Genomic DNA, 17344 nt, shown 5'->3' on the forward strand with positions numbered 1-17344 from the left:
CGAATTAAGCTAATTCCTTTCGGTTAAGACGCGGGAAGCCCGGGATTCGCCAGAATGCTTCCAGCTCAAGTAAAAATCTTCCCCGCCCGCATCGTAAGCGATAATGGCGTTCACACAGCTTGCAGCTTGCACTATGTAGGTATATTGCAGTTCTCGAACTAACCCACAAACAGAAAAAAAAAAGAAACAAATTGGTGGACCGTGGCAACGTCTGAACTAATTCAGGGAACCACTCGTCTGCCCGTTGGGGGAGAGGGAAATCTGAAATAAAAATCTCACTTTGTAGCATGAAAATAATGTCTGACAGCGCTGCTGTGTTGTTGTATAAAAATAAATAGAGAAGTTGGTTTTTCACACGCTTTTAACGCCGTGTCCTTTCCATTTATTAGCGTGAGACTGTGTCTGTGTGTGTGTGTGTATGTATGCCATGGAGTTTTTGTGGTTGAGGTATTTTATTGCAACTAAAGAGTGTTTTATTTGTGGCTCTGCTTTGCAAGTCATGCATGCAGAACTTGTTTTATTTTTATTTCAGTGTATACTGTAAATGACACAGAAATGGGTGTCAACAGAGCAAAGCAGGCGTGAAAAGATAAATGCTTGTTGGGGGAGTCCCCAATGGTTTTCGGGGGTAGGGTAAATGATCTTGGTTTGTCCAATTTGGGGTGTTTTTACGCAACTAGTAAATGCAAATCGATTTTTCTTCATGAAAATCACACATAATCGATACGAGTTTGGGTTTGTCGAAAAGCCCCAAGTCTCTAGTTGCTAATACTACCATAAGGTGTTGAACTTATTCAAATTTTTATGTTTTTTAACGATTTTCCTTAAAGAAGAATTATGATCATGGTTTGACCACCTCTGATCATGGTTTGCCCAAAAAAATGATCATGGTTTGTCCGGTTTTAGAAATCTCCATTTTTGAATGAAAACATTCGAATTCACAATTAGATGTTGCATTTATCATTGCTTGAGTTTACTGTCATCATATTGATTCATTCATAATTTAGGCTTTCTTCAGAATATTGCCTTTTCTTGGGCATTTTAGAAGTGTTCACCTCAACACAATCAACACAGAAAAACCATACTTCTGCTATGCGCGAAGCACACCATAAACAAACATAAACAAACTGCAGCGCGCCAAGCGGTTGCCATAGAAATCATGGGGACAAAACAACATTATTGGACAATTGGACAACTCATGATCAGAATTGAGTTCATCAAAATGCGTGAATTTAATGGTTTAGCTATGTAAATCCGATACAAATGGTGAGCAAGCGTGATGTTTACAATATTTATAAGTGTTGTAATCCAGAGAAGGTCTGAATAAGTGCCGAATAATCATCTAGTGATCGATTAAAAGTTAGCTCGAATGAGGGGCGCATTGACACAAATAGAAGGTGTATTTTATAATCCTTTAAAACATGTGATTTCGTAAAAATATACTATCAAACAACTATAAATCATGTAAAAGGCAATTTCATTTATATGTTTCGAAACATTCGAAGGCCTTATTTGACACAGGAGCGCTGAATTAGAGCATTCAAAAAAGTGGGCAAACCATAATCATATTTTCGACTGGACAAACCAAGATCATTTACCCTAGCTTTTTTTCCTCTCTCCGAAATTGGTAGACATGCTTTATTGTATTTCACGTCACTGAAGTTTGCGGACAGCAAGATGTCAATTATATTTTCAAACTGTTTGTTCGTTCACTGGCTGCTTTTAAAAATTAATTTTAATGTCGACTATAATGCTTATGTTGAGCTCAGAGTGTCACGTTGCTTATTTTATCAATCACTAGCTGACCCGGCAAACTTCGTCCCGCCCAAAATTTATTTTTCGTTAGCACATTCGCGTTTTCTTACTAAGCGCACGTTCATGGGTCCAATCGCAGAACTGTTCATTGATTGATCCTCTAATATGCACTTTTAAACAATCTTTTATTATAAAATTCCTAGTACTTCTACCAAAATATCAGATTATTTTCACAACTCTCTTTCAAGATTTTTCAACCACCTGCAAATAACATGTCTCTCCGTTACATGGATTAAATGTTTGATACAGAAAATATTATAGAATAAAGACAGCTGTTAGCCATCCCTAGTTGGCTGCGCATCTCACCATCCAATAAGCCCTTCGGTTGTTCAAGGGGGAACAGCCCTACTTTTGACAGATCGATCAATCAGTGACGGTAGGTCTGTCATCGGTCGGGTAAACGATAAAAGAAGTTAGCGTGTTCACATGTGCTAGCCGCATTTGATACTATTCTAAAGCTCTAAGTTCTATCAATATTAACTCCTATACTTATTACTACAATCCTTAACATCTTAAAGTCTGCTTCATTTAATATTGGAACAAATTCTTTTGCTCATTGTGGCGCTCCTAGTGGACGGATTTGGAAACTTTTTTCACCCACGTGTCGGGAAATTCATTACCTTTCACCATGTATTTATGTCATAACACCAAACGATAGCATTTTGTAAACAACCGCCATGGAAGCCGAACGGAGAGATAAAATTGTGCACAGTTTTCTTGAAAATCCATTGTTGTCGGCATCTAAGCTAGCTAAACAGCTTAAAATGCCCAGAAATACCGTATGGCGTGTTATCAAGCAGTACAAGGAAACATTGACGACGGCCGGAAGCCGTATTCGAAGCGTCGGAGTGGAACTGTCGACCGGAAACTGCGTAGGAAAGTCATCAAGGCCGTCAAGAGGAATCCCAATCTTTAAGACCGCGATTTGGCCAATAAGTTCCAGGCCGCTCACAGTATGGTGCGACGAATTCGTCTCCGGGAAGGAATAAGGTCATTCCGAGCCAGCAAACAGCCAAATCGGACGCTGAAGCAGAACAATGTGGCCAGAATCCGTGCTCGAAAGCTGTACGACCAAGTGCTGACCAAGTTCGACGGATGTATTCTGATGGACGATGAGACCTACGTGAAGGCGGACTTTGGGCAAATCCCAGGTCAAAAATTTTATTTGGCGACGGCTCGGGGGGATGTACCTGCAAAATTTAAGTTCGTGTTTACGGATAAATTCGCCCGCAAGTACATGATTTGGCAGGGGATATGCAGTTGTGGACAGAAAACCAAAGTCTTTCTCACTGACAAGACAATGACATCAGAAGTCTACAAAAAAGAGTGCCTACAGAAACGGATTCTGCCGTTTATTCGTGCCCACGACCGTCCAGTAATGTTTTGGCCGGACCTCGCAAGCTGCCATTACAGCAAAACGATTATGGAATGGTACGCATCGAACGGGGTCAGCGTAATACCGAAGCACCTCAACCCCCCAAACTGCCCCCAGTTCCGGCCGATAGAGAAATACTGGGCAATCACGAAGCGGAGGCTTAAGGCAAAGGGAAAACTTGTTAGGAACATGACTCAAATGAAGAACTGGTGGAATCAAATCGCCAAAACGGTGGACGAAAAGGGTGTGCGCCGCCTAATGTGCCGTATTACGGGAAAAGTACGAGAATTTCTTCGAAACAGCAATGAATAATTTTTTTATGAAAGAGTAAAGAAAATGCTACATTTGTATGAAAAACAAATTATGAATTCGTTAATAAATGACTGAACTTCACGCAATTGTTTGTGTTCCAATATTAAATGAAGCAGACTTTATATATTATTATTTAGTGAGTATATACTTATCATAATCTTAAACATATCCTAAACCTAAATGCATTACTACCTAAGTGGTGCGGACTCAATCCACTTCATTTTCAAGTAAATTCGTGCATGTTTTCAAGCGATTTCTTGCAATAAATTCAAAGACCACCAGAGATGCCAGATTTACAAATATGTTTGTAAATTTACAGACAAATCTGTAAAACACTTTTTATTTTTGTTGCAGACTTTTTGGATATAACAATATTTCACAGGGTTTTGAAAAATAAGACGCTCTATTCATCACATCAAAGATATTTGACTCACCATATGACATTTTTCCATAGTTTTAATACAGAAAAGTTATTATATTTAGTTTATATCAATACACATGACGTTAGACCAGCGATACTCAACCTGCGGCCCGGCAGACTTTCTGGCTGGCCCATCTGGTGTGTATGAAGTTTGGAACTCATACACATAAGTACTTTTGCCCTGACATCATTGCAGACGAAAGAGAGGATACGGTTATTCACAGAGGATACGGAAAAATTGTATTCTCTGCAGGTAGGGAAAAATGTTGAACGAAAATTGTCTCTGATAATTATTTTCTGTTCTAGATAAGATTGTTTTGCTGAAATGCAAGGTGATTTATTGAAAAATAGTTAAGCTAGGGTCAGGACTATGGCTTCTAAGTATTTAAATAACATCGAATAAAAATTATCATTCTATTTTCAACAACTTACATTCGCTTTCGGGTCTGCTTATGACGAAATATGGGTTACTGTTCGATATTGTTACCACAGACATAGTTCATGGCCGTGTGGTAATCTAAAACTTGTATAGCCTTGCATGGTGGATGGAAAATATATACTGCATTTTCTTATAAATTTTATCAACGACAAGACAGCAAGCCTTGGTGAATGTCCAATATATCAACGAAGAAATACTGATTTTTATAAAAATTAACAACGCGTATATATGTGTATGTATGTATGTGTAGATCGTTGAAACTTTTAAACACACTCACAACACATAAGTTATCTTTTATTAGACAACTAACATATTCACTAAAAATTTGTTTTTACTGAGTGACAAATGAAAATTAATAACTTTTGAATCACTGAACCGATTTAGATGATCGACATATAAAATTGAAACTAATGACCTAGCCTTTTATTGAAAAATATTTAACTTGCGAAAAAATAATTATATTTTAGTAATTATTGATTGTAGTAGTTTTTTATTTCAATTTTTACACAAATTCAATTTTTTTTTCGCAAAAGTAATATTTTCTCAAAGAAAAAAAACTCGTAAGCTTTAATTTGATATGTCGATGATATGAATCGGTCCAATAGTTGAAAAGTCTCAATTAAAGCTCATTGGCTTCAATTTGATATGTCGATCATCTAAATCGGTTAAGTGGTTCGAAAGTAATAAATTGTTGGAAAAAGTCATTTTGGGAAAAAGTGAAAAAAAAAGATTTTTTGGATCACCCTAAAATGGAAATGGGGACCCTAATGAAAACATAAAAAATACAAGTCTAATGTTTTGCGATAAAGAACAAAATTACCACTTCTGACGAAAATCTGAAAACCACTATATTGGTTTGGCATGGAATGGCTGTATATATATATACACAATACAATCTTACGTGCAACGCGATGTACAAAGTATTAATGAATATGTGAAAATTACAGACTTATCCACATTTTTAACAGGCATTAGCATGTTTTTACAGACTTTTTTTTAAAATCATCTGGCATCTCTTCCTTCCACTTTTTATCGAATACTTTCAAAACGCAAGAGTAAACATTTACGTGACTCTGACTTCGTTTGTTTTTATTTCGTTCGGAAAAACGTTATGTCAAAGAAAGGGGACATTAAAAACGCGTTGCTCAGTAAAAGGCTGAGATGCTCTGTCAGAGATGCAATGGTTAATTAAACAATTGACGGAATAATGTAGTTTGTTCATTTTATAATTTTAATTATTTTTGCCCTTGACAACAATACCTCTTTTGTAGTGTTGATATCATAAGAAAAATAACACTCCTGATCTTAGGATTTCTTTTGACATTTCTATTGGATCTTTTTTGACAGCCGTTTCAGTCCGCACTAACTATATTACTACTACTAGGATTACCTACGATTGTACATAACCTAGAAAAATCTAGATACAAAAGAACTAGAACAACCTATACAGTTGTTATAATTTAACATACAACTAGAATTTATTTAAATACTTATCTCTTACATGCAAATTAAAATTAATATTATATACACTTATACCTATACACGATACATATTGTAAATGAATTAAAACGTATAAAACTTATATGTACACATTTGAATTACAGGAGAATTATAATTACTCTACGAACTTCAAAAACATCGAGTTCTGCAATTATAATTACGGAAGAAACCCCCTTTCGTTGTTACCATTTGTAACAACAGCCCTAAATCGGACAATTTCTTTCTCGAGTTTTGCTCTTATCAACACATTCGGCGATCCATTTTTATTAATATATATAGAACAAGCTATAGTAGTGCGTTTTATCACATTAAAATTCATTTCCACATTCGAACAAAGATCAATTTCGATAGCGCAAACATCAAATGGACTAACAACGCTTATTATTATGCAATTTTCGAACATGTGGGAGTTCAATTTTCTGAATTTTCCTACATTTCTCCAGAGTTTTCCGAAAATTTTTTTTCTCTCTACTAGATTGATCTACGGGAAGAGACGAATGCAACAAAATAAAGAAGGCTAAAATCGGACCATCCCTTCTTCGGGTTTTCCGCTTACCAACAAATTTTGCCTTACATATTTATTTATATAGATTTTATTGAGTGAATGAAACCGAGAATAAAACCAAACAATTAAACATTCTCATGCAGCCATTCCATGCCAAACCGATATAGTGGTTCTCAGGTTTCGTGATAATTGATAGTATTGTTCAAAAATATAATATTAGATCTGGAAATTTTGGAAAAAAGGGGTATAATCGATTTTTCGGACCACATCTGATTAAAAAATAATACCTGCTTTTTTGTACCTGCTTTGTTCTTCACCAGGAAGGATAATTTATTTAGATAATTGTGATTTTAGGAAATTTTCTCATTAATCTTGTCACAATCCAGATGAAAGTTCTATTTGACAATAATTTATGATTTCAATCTTGAGTCGTGACTTTTCCGTTGTCCTCGAATTTTTCCACATGGAAAAATCATTCCAACTGATGCTACTAGAAACACATAAAAAAATAAGTAAGTTTATTTACACTTTTCAACTAGCAAGGATTCTTAGTTGCACCACCAGTTTATCTCATCAATAATCGCACCTCGGATGTACCTCATTGGTTACGATATCGCCACTGCGCAGAGCTGCCTTCTTTAGTTGTTGTGTACTCATCAAACAACATGTTTCCATTTATCTGGAAAAGAAGATTTTTACTAATGCTATTTTGAATGGTCAGTTAGGAATGGATTTTAATAAAATCCATTCTTTCTGTTCGGAAAATCGGTTTAGTTAAACGTAGTTTTTGTAGCAGCACATTTAATCCAGCTCAAACTGAAAATTCATCGTAGGAGATTACATTTTATCATAGAAATATATACTTATTTGACTTACAGAACTGGTTTTTTTTATCTTTCTTGCACTGCAAACCGCGTGTGCAATTCCCGATGTAAATGTTGGAGTCCTATATCGAACAAGTTCAGTAATATAAAGCCTGTCCACGTTAAATTTCAGACACTTTTCTTTCAGTGTAGTTCATGAAATATTTCACTTACATGACAGCTGTCGATGTCCAACATGTTTACATTCTTCTTCAGTTTGGTAAAATGGCGTCGAATCAAGTGGAAGTACGCAAACGCAAAGCTAAAACTGCCGAAGGGTACCGTGTTTAGTGTGTGCAAATCGATTGACCAGCGCTTAACTGTGGATCGGAAGGTTGGAAGCGGAACAAATCGAAAAGTATGCTCCCGACAGATGGACCGAAAGGTGGTTGCCATTATTGAGAAACATCCCAGTCTTTCAGTTAGAAATGTGACTCGAAAGGTTGGAAAATCAAAATCATGTGTACAAAAAGTGAAGCAGAGGCATGGACTGAAGGGGTACAAAGTGAAAAAGGTATCGAATCGTGATGATAAACAAAATTTCACTGCAAAAAGCCGTGCTAAGGTGCTCTACACCCAGTTTTTGCAAAAATGTTCATGCGCCATAATGGACGATGAAACTTATGTTCTCGAAGACTTCAGACAGCTTCCGGGTCTCTCTTTTTATGCTGCTATGCGAAGGAATGCCGTAGCCGAGTGTTTCCGGACCAAGAAGCAGTCTAAATTCCCCAAAAAGTACTTGGTTTGACAGGCCATATACAGTTGTGGCCGAAAATCCAAATCTTTCGTCTCTACCGGCACTATCAACAAAGATATCTAAAGTCTCCAGAAGCGGTTGCTACCATTCATAAGAAGCCACGACTCTCCAGCGTTGTTTTGGCCAGATTTGGCCTCTTGTCACTATGCAAAATCCATCCTGGAATGGCATAATGCACATATGAGGTCAAATATGTGCCAAAAACAGCAAATCCATTGAACTGTCCAGAACTTCGCCCAGTGGGAAAGTACTGGGCTCTGATTAAGCGAAAACTATTCGAAACTAAGAAGAAAGCGAATGGCATTAATGATTTCAAGAGGAGATGGAAAAGCGCCGCCGCCAGCATATCTGAGGATACTGTACGGAACCTAATGGCAGATGTTCCCAAGAAAGTTCGTGAATTTGACAGACAACGTAATAAACATCGAAGTAAGATTTGCTTGTTCTAGATATAGATAGAAATTTTGTGAGCATATGCCAAAAATGCGGATGAGTTTGGGTATAATTGAAAAAAATACTAAAGAAGAGCGATCGTGTTTCATAAATCCGCGTTCTAGCATCGGTTCGAGCTCCTCGTCTATTCTTTCTGGATTTTCTATGATACCAAAGTGTTTCCTATCTTGGCCGGTTCGGACAATTTCATGTTCGTTCATGTCTCATGTGTCGGAAAAGTGTATGTGTGTGAGTGAGCCGCTGCGCTACATTGAGCCAGTGTATTCGCGTTGACAGCGGAATGGTATCGACATCTGTATACGACATTAGTTTATATGAGGCCGACTATTCTCTATCAAATTAGTCGGCCCTAAGGCAGTTATAAATTGCTAAAAATTTGTATGAAATTTTTTTAGCGTAATTTAAAACTAAATGGTAAATATTTTAAACTAAGGTAATGATGCACAAAAATCTGTGAGAATTTAAGTTCGTAATTTATTGTAGATATTTGTGTTTAATAAGAGTTCTATACGCGGTCTCTAATTTATCGCCAGTTTATTTTATATACTTTGTTTAACTAAAGGGTGTGTCACTTAAAATTGCATCACGGAAAAAACGCTATAGAGATTAAATTTTTAGGAATTATATCTTCAGCTTTCGCTTATAATCAGATAAGAGTGTATAGATCACGTTGGCCATGCTTCACTGTCAACTTTTCGTAAATTTGGAAAAATGTCGTCGAACGAAAAAGAGCGTCGTGAATTAATCCTGTGCACTCATTCCGTGAATCCGGAGTTGTCACATCGGGACATCGGTAAGATGCTGGGAATCGTCCAATCCACGGTCAGCAGAGTACTAAAACGATACTTCGAGAACCTAACCATCGACCGGAAGGTGAAGAACGGCAAAAATGGATGCTCCGTCAGTGAAAAAGATCACAAGCGCGTAGTTAAGCAGTTTAGACGTGATCCGAGAAGTTCGGTCCGGGATGTCGCCAATAAGCTGAATTTGTCAAGTTCATTCGTCCAGCGGACCAAGCAGCGGGAGGGCCTGCATACATACAAGGTTCAGAAGGCTCCTAACCGTGACGAAAGGTAAAACATGGTGGGGAAGACGCGAGCCCGGAAGCTGTACACCGAAAAAATGACGAAGCCGCATTGCCGCACGACGAAACCTATGTCAAAGCGGACTTTCGTCAGCTGCCGGGCCTGTTGTTCTTCTCCGCAGAGGACAAATTCAGCGTTCCGGAGTAGATTCGCAAGCAGAAACTATCCAAGTTTGCCAAAAAGTACATGGTGTGGCAAGCGATCTGCTCTTACGGAAAGCGGAGCGCCCCCTTCGTGATGACCGGCACGGTAAACGGGCAGGTTTACCTTAAGGAGTGCCTACAGAAGCGCTTACTACCACTATTGAAGCAGCACGAGGGCCCGACCATCTTCTGGCCGGATCTCGCTTCGTGCCACTATTCAAAGGACGTGTTGGAGTGGTACGAAGCCAACGGGGTCACATTCGTGCCAAAGGAAATGAACCCTCCCAACGCGCCGGAGCTTCGCCCAATAGATAAATATTGGGCGATTATGAAGCAGGCCCTCCGGAAGAACCCAAAATTTGTCAAATCGGAAGCGGACTTCAAGAGAAAATGGATTTCTGTTCAAAAAAAACTACAACCTGACGTTGTACAGAACCTTATGGACGGGGTAAAGAGAAAGGTGCGAGCATACGGGCTTGGGCTCGAAGTATGAATAAAAAGAAAATGCCAAAAGTTGTTTAATAGTTTTTATTTTACTGTCTAATATTTTCAAAAGGATCGGTCTACTGGTCGAATTTCTACAGCGTTTTTTCCGTGATGCAATTTGATGTGACACACCCTTTTGTTTGGATAGTGACCTATTTTTGTCTCAGTTATCTGTTTCTGTTCTTTTCGATTAAACGGTTTTGAGCGCATTCTTAGATAATGTCATGTATTTGTCTGTAGTTAGCGTTTATATTGATGTAGATGTGTGGTTCTACAACTCTAAAAGAGATCTTAGGTAGCTCTTTAATAAGCATCCAGCGTTGCGCTCTAAATCTATGGGCATGATCACGGGCGTCGCTTCACGGTGAGGTTAATTAGGTTAATTGTAGGCAAGATTATATACACTTCTGTTCGTTTTCATCGTGGGGTGGCGTTCGTGGTCGGGCCATGTGATATAGTACTACGCGCGAATACACACAACATATCGCCGATTCGAACTATTGTTGAGGAGTTTTTTCGGTTACCTTCTAAGGTAGCCCATTCATAACATTTAGGGAATACAGAGGAATATAGAATATAGAAGAATACTACACGCGAAAGATCTCGTAACATATCGTCGATTCGAACCATCATAGAGTTTTTTCAGTAACCTTCTTAGGTAGTTTAATATTAATAATCTGAAGATTTGAGAATACAAAAGAATACTAGGCACAAAAATCATATAATTCGAGTAGTAGAGTTGTAGAGTACTTCCGGTCACCTTATCATTTTAAAGGAATTTCTTAGGTGACCTGGTTGAAAAATATATTGTCGATTTGAGTAGTGTTGAGAAAGTGTCTCGAAAACCTTCTTAGGTTTAAAAAATAATCTCGGTTGTCGCCATTGAATAATATTTTGAAAGATAGTGCATGTGACGAACATCGAAATACATAGTCAGTTTTAGCAAGTTTAAAAGAGTTTCCTCGGTCTTCCTAGCGATCTTCTCAGGTTGCCAAAAATAGCCTTGGTCTCTGTGATTGAATAAAAAATATATAGAGAGAGTTTTTAAAGGAATTTTTTATGACCTTCTCAGGTCAGGAGAAATATATAAGTACTACGCACGATGAATAACGAAATGCATGAGCGGTCCAAAAAGAATGTATATTTTCTTCAAATCTCATTTCGCCGAGTAGTTGGGAGTTCGCGTTTTTAGAATCACATCACTTACCGCAGTGAATCCTGATTTTTCTTAACCACTCTCACTAACAACTATCCCTTCCATGATAAACGCTAGGGAACCACGATATAGAGACGACCCTTCTGGCCTTCGGGCGGCGAATATGATACTAACATTCCTTTCCCTCCCCTGGTGACTGTAAGGACGTGGCCGGCGTCGTTATTGACCATTTAAAGCTCGAACCACCGAAAATTGCACAACGAGAATGATTTGCTAGTCCCAAGCGTCATTCTGTGTGTTCTTTGTGCAATTTGGTTGGTTCAGGTCAATCACGGAGAGCAACTACGAATTGTACAGTCTACCCAAGCTCAAGCTCAAGCTCTAGCTCAATTGAAAAAATACTAAAGAACTCAGATAACTGATTAGGTCGCAAAAGTTGTATTAATGAAAAAAACACACATAAAAAGTGGGTTTTACAAAATTTATTAACATTAACTTCCTTATATGTATACAGCCATCCAATGCCAAACCGATATAGTAGTTCTCAGATTTTCGTCAAAAGTGGTAGCTTTGTTTTTTATCGCAAAACATTAGACCCGTATTTTTTAATTTTTTTGTTAGTGTGACCATTTCCATTTTAGGGTGGTCCAAAAAATGATTTTTTTCAAAAATTCATAACTTTTGAACTACTAGACCGATTCAGATGATCGACAAATCAAATTAAAGACAATCACCTGTTCTTTTTTGAAAAAATACTTTACCCGCAGAAAATTTGAATCCTGCTCTTGTTATTATTGATTGTATTTGTTTTTTATTGTTTTCATAGTCTCGGGACCAAAGCCGCTATAGTTTTTTATATTTTTTCTGGAAAGCTGAGGATTTTTCACACAACATATCTCGAAACCAGGGAGGCGTTTTTTTCGTTTTTGAGTTGTGATTTTTCAAAGTTACCTGATGGTCAAAAAAATCATTTTCCCCTTTTTTTCCCAAAAAAAATATTGAAATTTTGAAAAATTTTTTTTTTAGGTTTAGCGATTCAGTACTACTCTTATTCATATTTAAATGTGTTTCTACGGCTTTTCTAGATATGTGGGATTTTTTTAGATTTTTTTTCAGTGTTGCGCGGTATCAAAAATTTTTTTTTTGTATTTCCAAGGAGTGGTTAGGTAAGGGAGTAAAAAGTGCCCCCAAACCAAATCACTAGCTGTATAGCAAATATTGTAAAGGATATTAAATAAGAAATTCTGGTGGTTTATTTGAACCCCTATGTGGTTTGGCGTAGGATCTATAGTGAAAAACGTACTTTTTCGTTTATTTCACGCCATCCTCAATAGATCCGAGATAAAAATTTGAAACAAATACTGAATGTACATCTTACCACGGTGTATCAAGAAAAATTATCAAAAAAAATTTCATCAAAAATTTTAGTACTAAAAAAAATATTCAAATTCTGAAATTTTTTTTTGGGATTTAGAGATTCAGTACTACTCTTACTCATATTTAAATGTGCTCTTACGGCTTTTCTAGATTGATAAATATCTTCAAACTGTTTTTTTCTTCAAATATCTAAAAATAAAAATAAAATAAAAAAAGTACACAGTACAAAAAAAAATGTTATAGATTATCTGGCATTTCGAAATTTTGAAAAAAAAAAATAACTTTGAGACCCACTCCTGCTCAAATTTTTATTTAAATGCGTTCGTATGTGTCTTTTATCTACATGTGGCGTAATTTTTCCTGAATTTTTAAGAGCATTTTGTGACACAAAAATAATTTTCTTCATGGTCTGCATTATTATTTTTATTTTTTTGAAATCGATTATTTTATTGAATTCGTGGTTTTCAATTGAAAGATTAAAATAAAAAAAAACAAATCGAATTTGTGGTCTCAAAGTTATATTTTTTTTTTCAAAATTTCGAAATGCCAGAAAATCTATAACATTTTTTGTACTGTGTATTATTTTTTTTATTATTTTATTTTTATTATTAGATATTTGAAAAAATAAACAGCTTGAAGGTATTTATCAATTTAGAAAAGCCGTAAGAGCACATTTAAATATGAATTAGAGTAGTACTGAATCTCTAAATCCCAAAAAAAAAATTTCAAAATTTAAATATTTTTTTTAGTACTAAAATTTTTGATGAAATATTTTTTTGATAATTTTTCTTGATACACCGTGGTAAGATGCACATTCAGTATTTTTTTCAAATTTTTATCTCGGATCTTTTGAGGATGGCGTGAAATAATCGAAAAAGTACGTTTTTCTCTATAGATCCTACGTCAAACCACATAGGGGTTCAAATAAACCACCAAAATTTCTTATTTAATATCCTTTACAATATTTGCTATACAGCTAGTGATTTGGTTTGGGGGCACTTTTTACTCCCTTACCCAGCCAGGCCCTTTATTACTTTTGAACTACTGGACCGATTCAGATGATCGACATATCAAATTAAAGCCTACTAGCTAGCTTATTTTGAAAAAATAACATATTTGCCAATTAGTTGGATTATAATCACATGCATCCAGTCTAGTCGCATAGAAAAGCTGAACGAAAACTGAAAGCATGTTAACTTCGAAAAATCATAACTTAAAAACGAAAAATTACACCTCTCTGGTATTCGGATATATTATGTGAAAAAAACCCCAGCTTTGAGTAAAAAAATATGAAAAAAATGTGTCCTTGGTCCCGAAACGATGTAAGCTATAAAAAACAAATATAATCAAAAATTACGAAGACAAAATCCATTTTTATTCAGAGTGTAATATTTTTTCAAACAAGAATAGCTCATTGGCTTTAATTTGATATGTCGATCATCTGAATCGATCAAATTATGATTTTTTGTAGTGGAAAAAATAGGAAAAAAATGATGTTTTGGACCATCGGCTAACTTTGAAAAATAATAACTCAAAAACGAAAGAAAAAGCCTCCCTGGTTTCGAGATTTGTTGTGGGAAAAATCCTCAGCTTTCCAGAAAAAAAATAAAAAAATATATCGCCTTTGGTCTCGGGACCATGGAAACAATAAAAAACGAATACAATCAATAATAACGAGAGCATAATTCAAATTTTCTGCAGGTATAGTATTTGTTCAAAAAAGACCAGGTGATTGGATTTTATTTAATATGTCGATCATCTGAATCGGTGTATTTTTTTTTTCCAAATATATTTTCAAATGGCTCAGCAACATTAAGTAACAATGAGCCGAGTTAATGAATAGGGAAAAGCCTATTTGAGTAGAACAATTCCAATGTTCTTTCTCAAAAAGGCATAAAAACCCTATTATCTTTTCGTAAAATGTTACAATATGGATAATGACAAAATTCACAATAACATAATATTATAGGCTTCTTGTTTAAGCTTCTTGTTACAGAGATGTCCATCTCCTAGGAACTTGCTATCTCCTTGGGACTGAGGAAGGGATTAAAATCTGCTCACTTTTCGAATTCTGAAGAAGAAAGTTGCAATAGAGAAAAGGAAACGCTAATAATAAAAATCAAAACAATAAAGTAAAACTAAACATATATATTCATATTTGAAAGTGTATGGATTTGAGAAAATCATAAATTAAAGAAATAGCATCAATATTACGAGTAGCCAGAACGTCGCGAATCGGAAAATTAAGTGGCATTCCCTTATTGCGAAAATTTTCTATTAAAGATAACCTGTCATTTTGATACTGAGAACAAAACCACACAATATGATCAATATCCTGATATCCTATACCACACACGCATAGGTTACTATCACTGATGTTAATTCGAAAAAGATGTGCATTCGAAGAATAATGGTTAGACATGAGTCTGCACACTACCCGTATAAAATCACGAGAAAAATTATACCCTTTAAACCATGGTTTGAGAGAAACCCTAGGAATGATAGAATATAGCCATCGGCCTTTATCACTACTATTCCAACTTGACTGCCAAGATACAAGTGCCCGTTCACGAGGAAAATGAAGATATTCATCGAAAGTAATAGGCCTATAGAATAAGTCTCCTTCCATAGCGCCCTTCTTAGCAAGAAAGTCTGCTTTCTCATTTCCTGGTATCGAACAATGAGACGGAATCCATACAAAAGTGATATTAAATGAACTAGTTATCAGAGCACTTAAAAGTTGATGGATTTCAGATAAAAAATACGACGCATATCTAGTTCTCACTGAACGGAGTACCTCTAAAGAGCTGAGACTATCAGAAAAAATAAAAAAGTGATCTGGGGTCAAGGTCTGAATATGGAGTAAGGCCATGTATATTGCAGCCAATTCTGCAACAAACACCGAACAAGGTAAACTAAGCCTACGGAAAGTGAAGAAGTTGATATTGAATATACCAAAGCCTGTGGATCCATTAAGACAAGATCCATCAGTAAAAAAAGATTTGGTTGGGTCAATATGTTTATACCTTGACAGGAATATCGCAGGTATAACTAAATGGCGGAGATCATCTGAAATATTATGCACATAATCCTTCATTGACAGGTCAATAGTAATAGAGGAATTGAACAAAATTGAAGGAATGATCTGGAAACCAGATAAAGTAGATGGACTTTCCAAAGTCATAAATTCATGATATAGAGACATTCGCCTAGATCGAAAGCCTGAGTTCAACATTTTTCTAAGTTTGCTATCACCTTCGGATTAAGTGTTTCACACCGTATTAAAAAACGGAATGATAACTCGAAAAAACGTGGCAAAACGTAGAGCAATACGCAAACAGCGATATTGAATCCTTTCCAGATGCAAAATATGGGAACAGGCAGCGGACCTGAAGCAAAAACTACCATACTCCATAACAGATAAAATGGTTGTTTTATACAACCTAATCAAATCCTCAGGATGAGCTCCCCACCAAGTTCCTGTTATGGATCGAAGAAAATTTATTCTATTCTGACATTTTTGTTTCAAGTAGCCTATGTGTTTACCCCATGTTCCTTTGGAGTCAAACACAACACCTAAATACTTGAATGACATCGAGCGACGAATAGGTCTATCCAAAAGTTTAAGCTGTATTTGTGCAGTATTATGTTTTCTTGAGAATACAACCATCTCTGTCTTCTCAGTAGAAAATTCAATACCCAATCTACAGGCCCAATCAACCAAATTGTTAAGAGAATCTTGCAAAGGATTATGAAGATCGGTGCTGTCTTTGCCCATTACCGATACTACACAATCATCTGCAAACTGTCTCAAAGTACAATTTCCCGATAAACAAACATCAATATCATTTACATAGAAGTTGTAAAGAATTGGACTAAGACATGAGCCTTGAGGAAGACCCATGTAGCTAATGCGTAAAACTGACGAAGAACCATGAGAAAAACTCATATGTTTTTCACGCATTAGGTTAAACAGAAAACTATTTAATTTCTGGGAAAACCCATTTAGACGAAGTTTTTGAAAAAGAACTTCAATGGAAACAGAATCGAACGCACCTTTGATATCTAGGAACACTGATGCCATTTGTTGCTTACTACACAAGGCAAAGTCAACCTCTGATGAAAGAAGCGCAAGACAATCATTGGTTCCTTTGCCTCTACGAAACCCGAACTGCGAAGGCGAGAGAAGATTATTAGATTCAACCCAGCTGTCTAAACGATGGAGAATCATTTTTTCTAGTAATTTGCGAATGCAAGATAGCATTGCAATTGGTCTATAAGAATATAATCAGACGCAGGTTTACCAGGTTTCAGAATAGCTATAACTTTAATTTGTCGCCACTCATGCGGAACAATATTCTGCTCAAGGAAAGCATTGAACAGTTTCAACAAACGTCTCTTCGCATTATCAGGTAGATTTTTCAACAAATTAAATTTGATCCTATCTGACCCTGGAGCCGTGTTGTTGCAAGAAAGAAGAGCAAGAGAAAAATCAGTCATACTGAACGGAGGCTCAACATCATCAGATGTCTCTAAGAAGGGAGAAGGTGCGGGGGCTGAGTCTGGACATATCTTCTTGGCAAAGTCAAAAATCCACCTTTCTGAATATTCAACTTCTTCATTTGAATGAGATGAATTTCTCATTTGTCTGGCAACT

This window comes from Toxorhynchites rutilus, chromosome 1 (assembly GCF_029784135.1).
Source record: "Toxorhynchites rutilus septentrionalis strain SRP chromosome 1, ASM2978413v1, whole genome shotgun sequence".
NCBI classification, from domain to species: Eukaryota; Metazoa; Arthropoda; class Insecta; order Diptera; family Culicidae; genus Toxorhynchites; species Toxorhynchites rutilus.